Genomic DNA, 19,395 nt, shown 5'->3' on the forward strand with positions numbered 1-19,395 from the left:
ACCTGTACCCCTGGGGATAAAAATATATGTTTATAAAAAATAAAAAATAAAAAAAAAACTGAGTTCCAAGCAAAGGAACAATTTGAAAATGCATTTTCCTGAGGATGCTTCCCCAAGAACAAAGCAAAAAATAGGTGGGTAGGAAACATTAATGGGTCAGTACCTTGTTTTATTCAGGTAACAAAATCACAGTACATTGATATGCCTTTAGCTCCTCTCCTAGAGTTAGAAATTCCTAGAGCGATGGTACATATGCACAGGATGTGTGTGAAAATATTCATTTCAAATGAAAAATGAAGTCAGTCTTTTTGTAGGAGAAAATGGTATGATTTGGCTAGTTGAGGATTGACTTTGTCAATTAGTTGATTCATTTAACATTTTCCATAAATATAGTGAGATAATCTGTGGCATCAAAAAAGGTGAATGTACTTAAAGCATGCAATAAGATACTTTATAAAATATATACTGTCACAGGTTTATCAAAGTTAATAGTAGTCAAACTTTCCAATATTTATAAAGTGTATCAGATCAAATAAATTGTCTGAATAAAAGAATACTGGGTGTAACTAAAACCATTATTGATCATTTGGTAAATACTGGTAAAGACTTTTTGGAAAACTTTCCAGAAATTAAGAAAACCACTTCTGATTTTTTAAAAAAGATTTTATTTGCTTATTTGATAGGCAAAGATCACAAGTAGGCAGCAAGGCAGGCGGGGTGGGGGGGAACAGGCTCCCCACTGAGCAGAGAGTCCAATGAGAGGCTTGATCCAGGACCCCAGGATTGTGACCTGAGCCGAAGGCAGAGGGTTAACCCACTGAGCCACCCAGGTGCCCCAACCACTTCTGATTTTTGATTAGTATCCTAATTACTAGGAAACAAATTCTTTTCAAGTATAAGGTTTCCAATTCTTAATTCTTAAAAATTGAAAGGGGGGCTAATCAATTAGTTTATTAATATTTAACTTAGATCATTAAAAATATTTTTTATTATAGGGTATTATGTGATTTGGGGCACTGTACTAGAAGTTCAAAGAACCAAGTGACCTACCAATAACAAAACTCCTTTTGTAAAGAAGATGTGGTAATATATACAATGGAATACTATGCAGCCATCAAAAGAAATGAAATGAAATCTTGCCATTTGTGACAATGCAGATGGAACTAGAGGGTATCATGCTTAGTGAATTAAGTCAATCAGAAAAAGACAACCATCATATGCTCTCCCTGATATGAGGAAGTGGAGATGCAACATGGGGCATTTAGGGGGTAGGAAAAGAATAAATGAAACAAGATGGGATCAGGAGGAAGACAAACCATAAGAGACTCTTTTTTTTTTTTAAAGATTTTATTTATTTATTTGACAGACAGAGATCACAAGTAGGCAGAGAGGCAGGCAGAGAGAGAGGCAAGCAGGCTCCCCACAGAGCAGAGAACCCGATGCGGGACTCAATCCCAGGACCCTGAGATCATGACCTGAGCCAAAGGCAGTGGCTTAATCCACTGAGCCACCCAGGCGCCCAAGAGACTCAATCTCACAAAACAAACTGAGGGTTGCTGGGGGGAGGGGAGGAGGGAGAGGGTGGGGGGGTTCTGGACATTGGGGAGGGTATGTGATATGGTGAGTGCTGTAAAGTGTGTAAACCTGGAGATTCATAGACCTGTACCCCTGGGGCTAATAATACATTATATGTTTATTAGAAAAGAAAATAATTATTAAAAAAAATAAAAAACAGTAAACAAAAACAAAAAACATATAACCCCCCCAAACTCCTTTTGGTACCCAGCACTTACTCATCACTAAGAGACACATTACTTATATGATCAATAATTTCCCATTCCGTGGGTTGCCTCTTTGTTTTGTTGACTGTTTCCTTTGTTGTGCAGAAGCTTTTGATTTTGATGAAGTCCCAAAAGTTTATTTTTGCTTTTGTTTCCTTTGCCTTTGGAGACATATCTTGAAAGAAGTTGCTGTGGCTGATATCGAAGAGATTACTGCCTATGTTCTCCTCTAGGATTCTGATGAATTCCTGTCTCACATTGAGGTCTTTTATCCATTTTGAGTTTATCTTTGTGTACAGTGTAATAGAATGGTTGAGTTTCATTCTTCTACATATAGCTGCCCAGTTTTCCCAGGACCATTTATTGAAGAGACTGTCTTTTTTCCACTGTATATTTTTTCCTGTTTTGTCAAAGAGTAATTGACCATAGAGTTGAGGGTCCATATCTGGGCTCTCTACTCTGTTCCACTGGTCTATGTGTCTGTTTTTATGCCAGTACCATGCTGTTTTGGTGATCACAGCTTTGTAGTAAAGCTTGAAATCAGGTAACATGATGCCCCCAACATGGACGGGACTGGAAGAGATTATGCTGAGTGAAATAAATCAAGCAGAGAGAGTCAATTATCATAAGATTTCACTTATTTGTGGAGTATAACAAATAGCATGGAGGACATGGGGAGATAGAGAGGAGAAGGAAGTTGAGGGAAATTGGAAGGGGAGGTGAACCATGAGAGACTATGGACTCTGAAAAACAATCTGAGGGTGTTGAAAGGGGGGGGTTGGGAGGTCAGGGTACCAGGTGGTGGGTATTATAGAGGGCACGGATTGCATGGAGCACTGGGTGTGGTGCAAAAATAATGAATACTGTTATGCTGAAAATAAATAAAAAATAAATTTAAAAATAGTTATGTAGCAGTTTTAACAATATTAATATTTACAACATACTTGCATAATGCATTTGAGATCCCTTCATATTTTTTTCTGTAAAGGATTATTTATTTATTTAATAATAGTGTTTCAATATTTTAATATACAAATTTATTAATATATAAATTTAATATTATTAATATATAAATTTAAATTTTTTAATACCATTTCTTTTGTCTAATTCTTTTTAAATTTCTCTTTTATAATACATAATATTTTAGTATAGTGGTACATCTATCTAATTTATAGGTAAGAATATATATATTTAGAACACACTACAATCTTAATATGAATGTACACCAAAATGGTTTGAAATTTTTCATCTAGTGAAGCCATCAGCAGATGAATGATAGCTGTTGTGTGTTGCCTGGACCTTTTTATTGCTGATTTAGGGTTCATCTTATGAATTCCCACAGGTTGTTTATCCATTCACTAGTTATGGTCTCTTGGGTTGTTTCCAGTTTTGGGGGATTCTGAATAAACCCCCTACAAACATTTTCATATGAACATAAATTGTCATCTCTCTTGAGTAAATACCAAGGAGTAGGATTGCTGGTTTGGGATAAGTATATGTTTATAAGAAACCTCCAAAATATTTTACAAAATGCCTGTACCATTTTGCATTTCTACTAATAATATATGAGAGTTCCACTTGCCTCATTGTTAGCATTTAGGATTGTAGATGTGCTATTTTAGTCATTCTAATGCATACATAGTGGTACAGTTGAAAGAAATTTTAAGAGATTAAAGTAACTTGCTTAAATTTCTGGGACCCTAAGAAGCTAAGTCATTTAAAATGATGGTGGGGATTTTTTCTTATATCCCAACTGTCCATTTGACAATGTTTCAAACCCAATGGGTTCCTCAGTTCCTGAGCCTGGTTGGTCAGAAGTTTCCCCAGAACTCCATCATAGAACCTACCTCTTTGCCCAGCTTCTCCACATGGCAAAGGTTGCTCTTTGCAGTAAACAGAGGAGTATTTTGCAATCAAAATGTCTACAGATGGTCAGGAGCTGGGGGAACAGTGTGAATTTCCAAATTATAATTTGGGGAAACTACAGGTAAGGCCCCACTATGATTCTACTACATCCCATGACCCCTGCTGTTCCTTCCACTCCCACCCCATGCCAGGAGCACACACAGCCTCAGGTTATGTTTCCATGCCTGAGAGCTCCTCCCTCACATTTTCCTCCTCCCAATGGCATGGTAGGTCTTCTGCTTGGCTACTCAACCAAGAACGTGCTTTTAGCCTCAGTCACTGGGCAGACCTTGAGGAGAACAATTAGCTCCATGGGTCTCTTTCATATACCTTGCCCTAAATTTAGGCAGAGTAAGTAGATGTCTTCTACATAACTCCTATCCAGTGATCAACATTCTGATACTGAAACTCTCTAAGTGTGGCATGCCAATCTTGGCATCTCTCTATGTGTGTTATTTAAGTATCTTAAATCTTTCTAACTGTTTCTGTCTTTGATCTATCAGTAATTCAGAAAAGTATGTCCAGGGCTCTCAGTACAAGAACTTCTCAATTTATGCCTGTAATTCCATCAATGTTTGTTTAATGTATCTAAATTGTATTGATTTAGATAGAGTTTCTGATGAATCAAATCTTTTATCATTATATGGTGTCCCCTTTTCTATCTCTAAAATAAACTCATCTTCTAACTCTATATTACCTGATATTAATCTAATTTTCTTTTTAGTTTGCATTAGCCTCGACTCCTCCCCCCCATTTTGCTTTCAACCTTTCCATGCATTTTTGTTTTATTTCTCAAACAGTGTCAATCTACATTTAGGAAAAATCCAACCTAGTAATCTTTACCAATTAATTGACATTTATAGGCTTTAATGACCTATTTGGGTTCATTTCTACAATCTTATTTTGAGTTTTCTATAACCAATCCTTATTATTTGCAGATTCCCTATTTGCAAAGTTATTTTTTTTTTTATCAAGCAACTCAATATCAAGAAAACAAATAACCTCCATGTTATTCCTTAGGCTCCATAAGTAAGTGAAACCATATGATAATTGACTCTGCTTGACTTATTTCACTCAGTATAATCTCCTCCAGTCCCATCCATGTTGATACAAAAGTTGGGTATTCATCTTTTCTGATGGAGGAATAATATTCCATTGTGTATATGGACCATATCTTCTTTATCCATTCATTTCTTGAAGGTCATCTTGGCTCTTTCCACAGTTTGGCAGTTGTGGCCATTGCTGCTATGAACATTGGGGTACATATGGCCCTTCTTTTCACCACATCTGTATCTTTGGGACATTAGGAGAAGGAAAGAAAAAGTGAATTTGAGGAAATCAGAGGGGTTGACAAACCATGAGAGACTGTGGACTTTGAGAAACAAACTGAGGGTTTTGGAGTGGAGGGGGGATGGAGGTTAGTGGGTATTAAGGAGGGCATGTATTGCATGGAGCACTGGGTGTGGGGCATAAACAATGAATATTGGAACACTGAAAAAATGAAATTAAATTTTTAAAAAATTTAAAACCAAAACAAAAAGAAATAACCTGATTAATAAATGGACAAAGGTCTTGAATAGAAATTTCTCAAAAAAAAAAAAAAAAAACATGTACAAGTGGCCAACCGTTATATGGAAAGGTGTTCAACATAACTGATCATCAGGGAAATGAAAACCAAATCTATCTTGTTAGATATATTGAGATACCTTGTTAAAATGGCTATAAGAGAGGTGCCTGGGTGGCTCAGTCAGTTAAGCATCTGCCTTCAGCTCAGGTCATGATCCCAGCATCCTGGGATCAAGCCCCACATCAGGCTCCCTGCATAGCCGGAAGCCTGATCCTCACTCTCCCACTTCCCCTGCTTGTATTCCCTCTCTTGCTGTGTCTCTCTTTGCCAAGTAAATAAATAAAATCTTTTTTTTTAAATGGCTGTAAGATAACACATGTTGGCAAGGATGTGGAGAAAAGGGCTCTTGTGTGTGTTTGGTGGGAATTTAAATTGGTGCAGTTGCTACGGAAAACAACCTGGAGGTTCCTCAAAAAATCAGAAACAAGACTATTATATGACCCAGCAATCCTACTTCTAGGTATATTATGTTCAAAAGAAATGAAAGCAATATCTTGAAGAGATATGTGCACCTCCATGTTCACTATAGTATTATTCATGATGACCAAGATATGGAAACAATCTAAGTGCCAGTGGATGGGTGAATGGATTAAGAAAATGTGATATATATGGATATTATTCAGCCTTAAAACAAACAAACAAACAAACCTACCTGTCATTTGCAACAATGTGGGTGAATCTGGAGGATATTATGCTAAGTGAAATATAGCTACCCTATGATCCAGCAATTGCACTACTGGGTATTTGCCCAAAGATACAGATGTAGTGAAAAGAAGGGCCATAGTGAAAAGAAGGCCCAATTTTCATAGCAGCAATGTCCACAATAGCCAAACTGCAGAAGGAACCAAACTGCAGAAGATACCCTTCAACAGACAAATGGATGAAGAGGATGTGGTCTGTATATACAATGGAATATCACTCAGGCATCAGAAAGGATGAATACCCACCATTTGCATCAGCATGGATGGAGCTGGAAGATATTATGCTGAGTGAAATAAGCTAAACAGAAAAAGACAATTACCAGATGGTTTCACTTATTTGTGGAACATAAGGAAGAGCATGAAGGACATTAGGTGAAGGAAGGGGAAACTGAAGAGGGGAATTTCAAAGGGGGAAATGAACCATGAGAGACTCTGGACTGAGAAACTGAGGGTTTTGTGGAGGGATGGGTGAGCCTGGGGATGGATATTAAGGAGGACTCATATTGCATGGAACACTGGGTGTTATTAGCAAACAATGAATCATGGAATGCTATATCAAAAACTAATGATGTACTGTATGGTGATTAATGTAACATAATAAAAACATTATAAGAAAGAAAGAAAGAAGAAAAGAAAGAAAGAAGTCAGACACTGAAAGGCAAATACTGCATGATCTCATTTACATGTGGAAGCTCAAAAAGTTGAACTCATAGAAGCAGGGTGTAGATTATTGGTTGCCAGGGACCAGGTGCATGTGTGTGAAATGGAAAGTGCTTGTCAAAGGGGACAAGCCTCCAGTAATAACATGGGTAAGTTTGGGGGATCCAAAGTGTAGCATAGTGAATGTAAGTAATAATACTGTGTTGTACACTTGAAATTTTCTAAGAGTATATGTTGTGTTTTCACCACACATTAAAAAAGGCATGTTAACTAGCTTGATTATAGTAATCATTTCACAATATGATACTGTATCAAAATTTATGCTACCCATCTTCAATCTAAACAATTTTTATTTGTCGATTTACCTCAAGAAAGCTGAGCGATGTTTTTTAAATACAAAGAAGTTTTCACTAGGTGTTTAGAACTAGATTAACAGGAGAAGGGGCGAGATGGCAGAGAAGTAGAAGACTGGTCCCCTAAATTGAGCCTAATATCTACCAGAACACTCTGAACACCCATGAAATCAGCCTGAGATGTAAGATTATATACTTCTGGATCTCTACAGGGGCGATCATCAATGGAGAGGTAAAGCAGAGTGGGAACACTCGGACTGTTATTGGAGGATAAACAGAAGGGGGAGGGAAACACCAGAAGTGACCCATTTGAAAGTAATACCCCAATACAAAAGTGCATTAATTTGGAGTCTGGTTAAAAGCACTCAAAAAGAACAGAAGATCTTAAAAGGCAACTGGTAGAATCAGGCTGTCACAGGCAGGGTTTGCTAAGGCCTGTGGTCCCAGGATGGTTACCACCAGTAACCACCAGTGCCAGAGAGAGTCCAGCAGGGCCTCCAGTCCATGGTCCCTGAGCCCACAGGTTTCAACTGCTTGAACCACCACTTGGGCTGGGTGCACTCCCACTGGTGCCTGAGAAAGCCAGGTGTGGACACTGGCCAGCAGTCTCTGGGCACACAGCCTTCCATGGTCTGCACCTTTGCATGATGTGCACCATTGCTGCTGGGTGTGAGCACGCCTGGCGTGGGCAGGGGCTCCAGACAGCAGTCCCAGCAACAGCAACCACCTGGGTTCTGGTTCACCAGGACCAATATCCCTCACAGTTTTAGTGGTACTGGGTGCAGAGATAAACAGAGGCCTCAGGCAACCACTGAGACAGGTGGCTGTGGGTGCACACCACCTGTGGGAGGTTGTGTTGTTCAGCGGAGTTTGCAGAGGGGGAGTCTGTGTTCTGGACCATCTAGAGGGGAGCAGACTGAGACTTCTCTCAAGGCAGAGGTCTGGGTGTGTACAGTTTGCTTACCACTAATCCTTCGAAAAGCTGCTAAAAGCATCCAAAGAACAAAAAGGCCAGAGAACAAAAGCCTGAAAAACTGGTTTCCTCAGTTCCAGTCCCTTGATAGGGGGCAGGGTGACTCAGCCCAAGCAAGATTGACTGAAAAACAATGTGGCAGCCTCCTCCCCAAGAAGACAAGCCAAAAGAACAAGAGGACAACCACCACAGGGTCACCATAAAACTGTAAAAACCCAGCATCAGGGAAAATAACATATTAACCTCCTGGTATTGCCCCAAACCCTGTATATTTCATAGATACTACTTTTCTTTCTTTCATTTTTTAAGAATTCATTCTCATGAGTCTTATTATTTTAGTTACAACTTACAACTTACCATTACAACTAGAGGTTTTAATAGAAACTATTCCATAATAACTTTTTAACTCGAAATTTTTCCATACATATACTTGTGTTTCTTTTTCTTTTTTTAAAATATGCATATAGACATAAGCTTCAAGATAATCCTTTTCCCTATTCAATACTATCCCTATATATAAACCTGTTTTAATTTCCTTGTATCTCTAGAAAGTTGAGTCCTTGAACAAAGATAACAAGATACACCGAAAAAGAACCAAAATGACCTTCCTCACCCACACTAAGGTTTTATAACCACCTTCCCATCGTATTCTTCTGTCAGTGTTTCTGTCTATTTGGTTCTTTTTTCTTTTTTTTACTTTTTTAAAAAAATTTCTTTTCAGTATTCCAGAATTCATTATTTATGCACCACACCCAGTGCTCTCTGCAATATGTGCTTTTCATAATATCCACCACCAGGCTCACCCAGCACCTCCCACCCTCTTTATTTTTGTACTATATAAATATTAATCGGGGTTCATTTTGGCTGGGTGTTTTGGGTTTTTTGTCTTTTACTTTTGTAGGTCTTTTTGTTTGTTTGTTTTTGTTTGTGTACCTTATAAATCTTACTTTGGGGGCTCATTTTGTCTGGGTTTTCTTTTTTTTCTTTTTTTCCTCTCTGTTTTTTTCTTTTTTCTTTCTTTTTGGTGGTGATTTCTGATTGCTCTGAAACTTTCCAGGATGGACCTTGCCTAGATCATGGTTAATATATTCACCTATACCACCCCTCAGCCACGTCTCACCAAAATGACTAGGGGGAAAAATTCAGAGACTGTGCCCTCTCCATCAGAACTATTGGATATGGATATAAACGGTATGTTGGAAAGGAAATTCAGGGTAACAATTATCCAGGCAATGGCTAGGTTGGAGAAGACCATTAGTGACAACATAGAACCTCAAAAGGGTGGAAGTGAGGGCTGATCTGACAGTACTAAAATCAATGAGATCCACTCTAATCTAAATACTCTAACAGCTAGGGTAACTGAGGCAGATGATAGAATTGGTGATCTAGACAACAAACTGATAGAGAAAAAGAATCAGGAGGAGGTCTGGAAAAAACAGCTTAGAAACCATGAAAACAGAATTAAGGAAATATATGATGCCATGAAACATTCCAATGTCAGAATTATTGAGATCCCTGGGGGGTGGAGAAAAAGAGAAGACTAGAAGATATAGGTGAACATATTCTGAATGAAAATTTCTCTAATCTGGGGAGTGGAACAAGTATTCATTTCCTAGAGACAGGAAGGATACCCCCCTTCAAGATCAATGAGCCTAGAAAAACCTCCAGAAACTTCATTGTGAAATTCATGAATCATGATTTCACACAGGAGGTCTTAAGGGCATCTGGGGGAAGAGATTCCTTAGGTACAGAGGAAGGTCCATCAGAATAATGTCAGACCTGTCCACAGAAACCTGGAAAGCCAGAAAGGGCTGGCAAGACACATTCAGGGCACTAAATGAGAAGAATATATAGCCAATAATGCTTTATCCAGTAAGGCTTACATTCGGAATGGATGAAGAGATAAAGAGCTTCCAAGACCAGAAAGGTTTAAGAGTATGTGACCACCAACCTGGCACTACAAGAAATATTAAGGGGAGTTCTATAAAAGAAGAAAGAACCCAAGAGTGACATAGAACAGAAACTTACAGAGACAATCTGTAAGAAACAAGGACTTCACAGGCACCATGATGTCATTAAAAACTTATCTTTCAATAATCACTCTCAATGTGAATGGCCTAAGTGCTCCCATAAAATGGCTCAGGGTTGCAGACTGGATAAAATGACAGGACCCTTCCCTATGCTGTCTACAAGAGACCCATTTAGAACCTGAAAATACATCCAGACTGGAAATGAAGGAATGGAGAAACATCTTTCATACCAATGGGCCTCAAAAGAAAGCTGTGTTAGTGGTTCTCATATCAGATAAATTAGACTTTAAAGACTGTAGTCAGAGATACAGAACGACACTACATCATTCTTCAAGGGTCTGTCCACCAAGAAGATATAACAATTGTAAGTATTTATGTCCCCAATGTGGGAGCAGCCAAATACATAAACCAACTGTTCGTCAAAATAAAGAGTCATATTGATATGAATACATTAATAGAAGGAGATCTTAACACACCATTCTCAGTAATGGACAGAGCATCCAAGCAGAAAATCAATAAAGAAACAAGAGCTTTGAATGACACAATGAACCAGATAGACCTCATACATATACACAGAACATTCCACCCTAAAACAACAGGATATTCATTCTTCTCGAGTGCACATGGAACTTTCTCCAGAATAGACCAAATACTGGTCACAAATCAGGGCTCAACCAATACCAAAAGACTGAGATTATTCCCTGCATATTCTCAGACTACAATGCTTTAAAACTGGAACTCAACCACAGGAAAAAAAAAAACTGGAAGGAATTCAAACACTTGGAAGCTAAAGACCATCCTGCTTAAGAATGCTTGGATCAACCAGGAAATCAATGAGGAATTTAAACAATTCATGGAAACCAATGAGAATGAAGACACATCAGTCCAAAACTTACAGGATATGGCAAAGGCCGTCCTAAGGAGGAAAATACATACAATCTGAGCCTCATTCAAAAAAATTGAAAAACCTAGAATACACCAGCTCTCTTTATACCTTAAAACACTGGAAAATCAATAACAAATTAAGCCAACCCCACACACAAGAAGGGAAATAATCAAGATTAGAGCAAAGATCAATGAGATAGAATCTAGAGTTACAGTAGAACACATCAAGGAAACTAGAAGCTTGTTCTTTGAAAGAATCAATAAGAACGATAAACATGAGGCAGGAATCTATCAAAACCCTAGAGGAGAACATAAGCAGTAACCTCTTTGACATCAGCTACAGCAACTTCTTTTGAGACATGTCTCCAAAGTGGCTGTGCCAACTTGCATTCCCACCAACAGTGTCAGAGGGTTCCCCTTTCTCCACAGCTTCTCCAACACTTGTTGTTTACCAGTCTTGTTAATTTTGGCCATTCTAACTGACATAAGGTGGTATCTCAATGTGGTTTTGATTTGAAACTCCCTGATTGCTAATGATGATGATGAACATTTTTTTTATATGTCTGTTAGCCATTTGTATGTCTTCTTTGGAGAAGTATCTGTTCATGTGTTTTGCCCATTTTTTTGATGTGATTATCTGTTTTTTGGGTGTTGAGTTTGAGGAGTTCTTTGTAGATCTTGGATATCAGCCCTTTGCCTTTAGTGTCATTTGTGAATATCTCCTTCCATTCCGTGGGTTGCCTCTTTGTTTTGTTGACTGTTTCCTTTGCTGTGCAGAAGCTTTTGATCTTGATGAAGTCCCAAAAGTTCATTTTTGCTTTTGTTTCCTTTGCTTTGGAGACATGTCTTGAAGGAACTTGCTGTGGCTGGCATCAAAGAAGTTACTGCCTATATTCTCCTTTAGGATTCCTTAAGAAATTAAAAATACAGCTACCCTATGACCTGCAGTTGCACTACTGAGTATTTACTCCAAAGATACAGATGTAGTGAACAGAAGGGCCATCTGTACCCCCAATGTTCATAGCAGCAATGGCAAAAATCACCAAACTGTGGAAAGAGCCAAGATGCTCTTCAATGGATGAATGGATAAAGAAGATATGGTCCATATATACAATGGAGCATTATGCCTCCATCAGAAAGGATGAATACCCAACGTTTGTATCAAAGTGGACAAGACTTTGTCCAGAGGAGATTATGCTGAGTAGAATAAGTCAAGCAGAGAGTGTCAATTCTCATATGGTTTCACTTAACCTCTGGAGCATAAGGAATAACATGGAGGACATTAGGAGATGGAAAGGAAAAGTGAATTGGGGGAATCCAGAGGGGAGACAAATCATGGGAGACTGTAGACTCTGAGAAACAAACTGAGGGTTTTGGAGGAGAGGGGGTTGGGTGTTCAGGTGAGCCTGGTGGTGGGCATTAAGGAGGGCATGTATTGCATGGAGCAATGGGTGTGATGCATACACACTGCAACATGGAAAAAATAAAATAAAATTTGAAAAAATTTTTTAAATTAAAAAAAATGCCTAAAAAAAAGCCTAAGGGACAATAACCAAAGTTCTGACATCTGTGCCACAGCCCTGGAAGTAGAGGAGAAGAATAGAACGCTGAAAAGGTGTTTGAGGTAATAATACTGAAAATGTCTAAATACGTTAGAAGACATAAACCTATAGACTGAAGAAGCTTGCAATGATCACTTAAGATTTGCTCTCTTGGGGCACGTGGGTGGCTCAGTGGGTTGGGCCTTTGCCTTCAGCTCAGGTCATGATCTCAAGGTCCTGGGATTGAGCCCCGCATTGGGCTCTCTGCTCAGCAGGGAGCCTGCTTCCTTCTCTCTCTGTCTCTCTACCTGCCTCTCTGCCTTGTGATCTCTCTGTCAAATAAATAAATAAAATCTTAAAAAAAAAAAAAGATTTGCTCTCTCAGCAAGTTGCAAGCATGCCATACACTATTATTAACTGAGTCAACATGCTGTACGCTAGGTCCCAGCACCTGGCAGGGAAGGCCTGTAGTGGGGGTGGGCCCAGGGTGTGTAGCTGCACAGCAGGAGGGACTGTCTATAGATGAGTGCCATGGTACAGGGCAGTGACTGAAGACAGGGCCTGATCCAGAGCCCCCAGCAGCTGCAGCAGCCCTGGAAGTTAGCATGCCCTTCTGTGGCTTTGCTGTTTCTCTGGGCCATGTTATTTTAGTGGAGCCCTGTCACAGAGAGGGGGTCCAGGCCCAAGCATACTGCACTTCAGTGGGAGTTAGTCATGGTAGTCTAGACTGTTATCTTGCAATTACACAACTGCAGAGGCCTGGGTAGGCTACTGGTGCAGTTCCTGGGCTCTAGGTGTGCAGAGGGTAAGAAGTGGGGAGCTACTTGGGTGGGTGGTGACAGTGAATGCAAATACTTGTAGCAAAAGCCAATGCAATCTGCAGGGCTCTGTGTTTGCCATGTTGGCCATTGGTTTCTTCAGTGGCAAATCTGTTGGATTTGCTTGTAGGGCAGGTCACCATTTGCCACAATGACTGCCACTGTGTGGCTGCTACTTCTCTTCTTTTTTTTCTTTTTCTTTATTTAGGTCTGTTTATTTTATTTTTATTTTATTCCTCTAGTGAATTCTTCCAAACATTTATTCTTTTTTATTATGTTCAATTCATCAAGAAATAACACAGAATTAGTTTTTGATGTAGTATTCCACGATCCATTAGTTGCATATAACTCCCAGTGCTCATCATCACATGTGCCCTCCTGAATACCCATCACCCAGTTACCCCATCTCCCCATGCCCTCCCTCTGTAACCGTGATTTGTTTCCTGGAGTCCAGAGACTTTCATGGTTTGTCTCCCTCCCTGATCCCACCTCCCCATCAGTTTCCCTCCCTTCTGTGGTCCTCTGCGATATTTCTTATGTTCCACATATGAGTGAAACCACATGATAATTGTCTTTCTCTGCTTGACTTTTTTCACTTGGCATAATCCCCTCCAGTTCCATGGCTGCTACTACTTTTTCATCCTTGTTCCTAGCTATCTCTATGTCTCAGCTTTGCTGGTCTATGTGGGGTGAAACCAAAGCCGAACCTTTGTGTGGTGCTCCAAAAGGCTGGTGAGCAGTGGCTCCCCCTGCTCTCCCTTGATGGTGAAAGGAACTCTACCTGGAGATTTCTTCTTGGCATGGAGCAAAGCTGGCCTGGAGATGGGGTGATGCAGGCAAACATAGCTGTAATTCCATCTCTTCCTATGCAATTAATTTCAGATTTTTTCCCCCCTCTGTTGCTCAAGTTTCTCATATGGACTCCAGAACTCTTCCATAACTGTTTTTGTTCATGGATAACCATATAATTATTGATCTCTGTTGGGGGACAGAGGCTAAGATCTCATATGTTGCCACTTGTTGGACATCATTTTGTATGTATGTTAAACTTACTTGTGGAGCATAAGAAATAACATGGAAGACATTGGGAGAAGGAGAGGAGAAGTGAGGTGGGGGAAATTGGAGGGGGAGATGAGCAATAAGAGACTGTGAACTCTAAGAAACAACCTGAGGGTTTTGGAGAGGGGTGATTCAGTGAGCTTGGTGGTGGGTATTAAGGAGGGCACGTATTGCATAGAGCACTGGGTGTGATGCATAAATAATGAATCTTGGAACACTGAAAAAATAAGATAAAGTTTTTTAAAATGTCATATTCATTTTCCAGTGCAAAATATTTTCTATTGTCTATCATAATTTCATTTTTACTGATGATTCCTCAGAATTGCTTTCCTTAATTTTTACTCCTATGGAAAAATTTTCTATCCATTTTACTATATTTATTTCTAGTTTAATTCCACTGTTATTGGGTTTTTTTCTTTCTTTTTTTGTTGTGTGGTTGGTTTAATTTCAATTTCTTGACATTTGTTGAGACTGAAGGGGGGTGGGGTTATGGACATTGGGGAGGGTATGTGCTTTGGTGAGTGCTGTGAAGTGTGTAAACCTGGCGATTCACAGACCTGTACCCCTGGGGATAAAAATATATGTTTATAAAAAATTTAAAAAATTAAAAAAATATATGTTCCATTGTTCTTGTAGAGAATGTATATTCCACAGTAGTTCTGAATTCATTTTCATATGTTAGTCGCTTTTCATTTGTGTTGTTCAAACCTTCTCGATCCTTACTGGGTTTGTTGTATTTTGTTCTGTTTGGTCTTACTAGGCTAACAGTTACTGGGAAGTATGTTAAAATTATCTTCTGGTCAATTATGCTTCTGGCAGTGGCAGGCCAGTTTACTTGTGACCAATCTTTCCAAGAAAGCAAAATGAGATCCCTTGGGGTGTCCCAGCCCCACATTTGAATAGTGGTCACCTCCCAATTCTGCTCCCAGGGTGGGTTAACTCTGGGCTTTGAAGTAAGACACCCAAGTGCAAAGGCTCACTGTGTTCCTTAACGCAGCTACTTGGTTAGTAGTGTCCTATCTACCTGGTGGCTACAGAGTTTTTCTCAACTGATTCTTTATGCTAATTGCTTAGCAGGAAACAGTTCATTGCTTTTGTCCTAAGGCAATCATCCCCTCTCCCCCACCATTAGTGTAGGAGAATATTATGGACCCGTCCTCCTTTGCCCATCTCAGTTATCACTCTTTCTGCATAGTGACCCTCCCCAAATGTTTCCCCACTTGACCCCTTATTTTAAGAACATCTCTGGCCCCTGACATATATGTAGTCAGGAAACTCGAGTATAGGGCCATTTAAAGAATGAACCATGAGAGACTATGGACTCTGAAAAACAATCTGAGGGTTTTGAAGGGGCGGGGGGTGGTGGGAGGTCGGGGTACCAGGTGGTGGGTATTATAGAGGGCACAGATTGCATGGAGCACTGGGTGTGGTACAAAAATAATGAATACTGTTATGCTGAAAATAAAAAATAAATTAAAAAAAAAGAATGAGGTCTATATATCTATTTGTCATCAACCCACTGAGTAGACTTTGGTAGGATCAGCCACATGTCTGTGCCCGTTTGTTTCCCTTTGTTAATTTTAGCAGGTAATACTTCTGCTCTGCAGGTTTTATGGTTTTAACAACAGACCCTAAAAAGGAAAAGTTAGCAAATTATAGTACCCTAGGGTCACAGATCTTAATACCAAATTCATAATTCAACATTGTCCATAACTATATTTGTTGGTATTGGGGTCAGGAGGAGGATAGGGTAATAACCTTTCCTTTAAGTTCCTGTTCTATTCCAGTCTATATTTAATCTGTCATGGATGAAAACTAGCTTTCATTTTTGGGTTACCCCAATTCCTCCCTATCCCTCAAGGTGAGACCAAGCATCTCTTCTTCCAGGAAACCTGAAACCATGATGCACATAATGACCCCTCTGCATTTATACCTTAAGACACTGACTGTATATCCCATTCATCCCTTCTTGCCATGCCCTTTCCTGGTTTCTGCTTGTTTGGATCTTAAGACTTAACCCTTCCTTGGATATATGCCAACAGATAGTTATTCCTCCACTTACAAAGAGTGGTCCTTACCACAAGCCTGAACACGATGTAGGCTCTCTATTAACCTTCGAAAGGTTGCCTATTCCTCCTAGGATTATTTAAATTTGGAAATAGTCCTATAGATTCCAAGCAATTGAGTAAATAATGCTAACAAACAAGGCATTGTCTGAGAGGAGATGGAGAAGCAAATGACATTTCCTTTCAATTCTAGACCATGGGTGCTCTCACCTGTAAGGAAGATTGTACTTCCCTGGATCAGTTAAGTGTGGCTGCTTGTGAGAACCTATTAGAATCATAGACCTAAAATAAGAAAAGAAAGGTTGAACTGAGAAGGTCAAGGAGCCCATAGAGACAGTGTTTTCTGTAGCCATAAGGTCAACCCACACATAAGTAGTTTTCCCCAGAGATGGTAGTCAATGAACAAAGAGAGTCCAGGTGTCTTGGCTGAAGAGTTCAATGTTCTGAATGATGAGAAGGCAGGGAAATCCACTGAGAGGCAGGGATTGGGGACTTAGGGAAAATGTGGCGGTAGCAAATGGTATTGGGACTATAGAAGAAGAGAGAGGGGTTCTGGTTACTGCCATATTTATTCTTCAGAGAAATGTGGTTGATAATATAATGGTTCAGGGAAGAGGGTTGGCAAGTAGGAGAGACATTGCTGTGGGAACCCACCACCTCCCTCCCCTTGCCTCTCAGCAGGGACAAGACGATGGCACAACTGGACATTATGAAGAAATGGTCTCCCAAATTTTAGTGGTGGTTGTGGTACTTGAAGGAGTTTCTGCCTTGGTGGGAGGTGGAGTGTTCTCGTAGTCACCCTCTGGAAGAAAGAAGGGGTAGGAATTCAATGGTCAAGCAGTCTGCTGAAACACATTTCTTTGAAGATAACAGATTCACCCAACAATGGGTGTTGGCAATAGAGGAAGAAGTGGGGGTCCCAGATAGGAATGGGTACCAGGACTGGGAAGGTATAGTCTCCTTCTGTCTGCTCCCTCACAGTTGGGGGTTCCATAGTCTTTGAGAACCTGATAGCAAGAGAGAGGTGAATATTAGATCCTACCGACGTCTCTGATATTCAAGCAGATAGGTCCACAGAAGGAAAGGCAGCATTCATAGCCATAACGGCAATCCCAGGAAGAACTGCATCCAGTTCTGTAGCATTCAAAGGGGGTGGGATTCCTTATGCATGTTCTCAATGCCGGCTTCAATTTAACTGAGAAGGAACAAATGAGCAGTGACTCCAAGAAGAATAAAGAGTTTTTCTCACAATTATCAGCCCCTCTAAGGTCCCAGCACCCACTCCATTGGTTTCTTTTCTTCTTCTGCCTGCCTGCCTAGGGATCTGGTTGGCCTCTTCCATTCCTAGAGTCAAAGCCCAGCTCCCATTCCCTAGCAAACCCAGCAACCATGAAGTCACCTCCATGGAACTGAATATCATAGGACCTCAGTCCTGAAACCCAGTTCTCAGAACGAAGAGGCCCAAGAGATCCTCTAGTCTCCGGCTCTCATTCTACAGGATGGGAGGAACAGAGTCCCAGAGAAGAGGAGAAACTATCTTGTACTTTCCCCTGTCTGGCTGAGACAGCCTTCCAAACCTAGCTGTTTTCTAGAAAACTTTACTAACAGTTATGGACCCACTATGCTCCCCTTAATTCAGCAGATTTCAATTCTTTAACCCTAATGATTCTAAAGTTCTCTTGGTCAAGCACACATTTTATTTCTCTTCCCCATGCCCAGTATTCTAACATACTTAATTCCCTAAACAAAAGGCACATTTCAAGAAGTAATTAGTACCCCTTTCCCAATTCGGTGCTTAACCTTGGAGCCCCTAACTGGAGAACACAAACTCCTGGTGGCTCAAGCTAGGCACCCTCCATGCAGGCTTTGAACCATATGGCGCTTTCCACTGCTATGGGTTCTCCTCAACAAAAACACTATGTAGCCACCACAGTCCCCACAACACACATAAAAAAATATCATTTCTCATAATATCAGGAGACCATCAAACTTGAGAACCGCACATGCAGCTTTCATCAGGTATCCTGGCTTAAAAAAGGAACCAACTCTTTCACATATGCCAATCCCTGGATCCTTGTTTTCTACCCCCTCTTCAATTTGAAGCTCAACTAAAATACCTACTGTACTGTTGAGGCTTAGTTACAATCCTTTTTTCTTTCATACTTCCTGTCACTGGTGTGATCACCAAGCAGTAGAGTGTCAGCAGCTGGAGAACCAACCACTTCATGATGTTAACTCTGGATGTTTGAGTGTGTGCCTCACAGGAGACCCAGGATTTTACTAGGTCCTGCAGGGGGTAGGGAACAGCTTTGGGGTGTGGAGTTGGGAGAACATGTGACTGGTCTCTCACTGCCCCATTTGGTTCTGCGTCCTCTCCTACATGCACCACTCCTTGGTTGGGCATTCTTGTCTCCTGAGGTTCTTTCCTTCTTATGCTTTCTGCTGCTGTTATTGCAGAAATGAACTCTTCATAATTTATCACCTATTTTAGAAATTTGAGAAACAGAAAAGTACAAAGAAAGCTAATAAGATACAATCAGTTATCCATTCCCTAGAGAGATAACAGTGTCATTTGTTTTCATAGAAAGATAGTTTTAGAACTGACTTCCTAATAAAAAAAATCATACATATTTATTGTATATGTATTTTTTATTTCTTTTCAGCATAACAGAATTCTTTGTTTATGTCCCACATCCAGTGCTCCATGCAATACGTGCCCTACATAATACCCACCACCAGGCTCACCCAACCTCCCACCCCCTGCCCCTTCAAAACCAGGGGGTTTATGTATTTTATGTATTTTATGTATTGTTTATGTATTTTAGTATATCTCAAAAACCATTTAAGAATATCAATAAATGTAAGTAAATTACAATTTAAAAATCACCAGAGACTTTTGAAAACTGATTACAAAATTTGATGTGGAACAACCCTTCCTTTTTCTTTTTCTTTTTTTTATTAACATATAATGTATTATTTGCTTCAGGGGCACAAGT

This window comes from Mustela nigripes, chromosome 7 (genome assembly GCF_022355385.1).
Source record: "Mustela nigripes isolate SB6536 chromosome 7, MUSNIG.SB6536, whole genome shotgun sequence".
NCBI classification, from domain to species: domain Eukaryota; kingdom Metazoa; phylum Chordata; class Mammalia; order Carnivora; family Mustelidae; genus Mustela; species Mustela nigripes.